Raw genomic sequence first — 863 nt, 5'->3', positions numbered from 1 at the left:
GTTCATTTCCGAATACCTATGGATGATTAAAAATGAAATTGTATTTTCAAGTTTATAAGATAAGGCTAGTGTATAACATCCATTAAATTGATGCTATTTACTATTCGGATTGCTTTCAGTTTAGACGATTTATTTCTATTTTGCTGTATTTCAAACCGCGACATAACTACATCTGTAACTCCGATATCACCGAGAGAAGTATAAGAAAATTTCGGAAATGCACTTTATCGCTTCTGGCTTCGGCTAAGACCATTTATAGTATCTGTTCTAATCAGCTTAATATCTGATTCGCTTCCACCGGAAGCTTTTCGATATTAAACTTCTTTTTGAAAACTGGCAAAGAGTTGGAGCTTGCTTCTCCTTTGCCTCGGGTTGACTCGGAGTTGCACTTTTTCCGAGAACGGCCCATACCCTGCGGGGTTATAAATTAATAAAAATTAGAGAATAATAACTCTACTTTGATCGAAATCCACTAAAAGTATTCCTGCAATAATAGTATACGGCTCGTTTTCTTGAAAAAGACCCAGGCCAATATACCGCAGCCATGGCAATCAAGGTCGCTTCGTTTCTTTTCTCTACTCTCTCATACACTCATAGAGTAAATGTTTGCTTTCGACAGACACAACAGTTTCAACTGAGAGAAGATAAAGGTAATCTTGACTGTTAATGGCAACGAATTCTATGAATGATGAATTACGAGTTAATACGAAAGCGCTACAGTAGCTTCTGCTTGTTCCAAAAGCTTAACAACATTCAACAAAGTAAATTATATTCATTTTTAAAGTTTATTTTGCACATATCTGCTTTTGAATGGATTAATATGTAATGTATGCTTTCATCGCGTAAATAAATATGTACTTCAC

The 863-nt window shown here is 35.2% G+C and overlaps 1 non-coding gene across 1 annotated transcript; it reads left to right on the top strand.

Annotated features, from left to right (window-relative positions):
* Positions 1-226: 226 nt before the first annotated feature.
* Positions 227-414, top strand: LOC111617466. The gene has a single exon (XR_002755420.1). It is a non-coding gene; the product is annotated as a U2 spliceosomal RNA (small nuclear RNA).
* Positions 415-863: the final 449 nt, after the last annotated feature.

This window comes from Centruroides sculpturatus, unplaced genomic scaffold (assembly GCF_000671375.1).
Source record: "Centruroides sculpturatus isolate CEXI.00-Female unplaced genomic scaffold, Cexi_2.0 scaffold6184, whole genome shotgun sequence".
Taxonomy (NCBI): domain Eukaryota; kingdom Metazoa; phylum Arthropoda; class Arachnida; order Scorpiones; family Buthidae; genus Centruroides; species Centruroides sculpturatus.
This window is presented reverse-complemented; position numbering and strand designations above follow the sequence as displayed.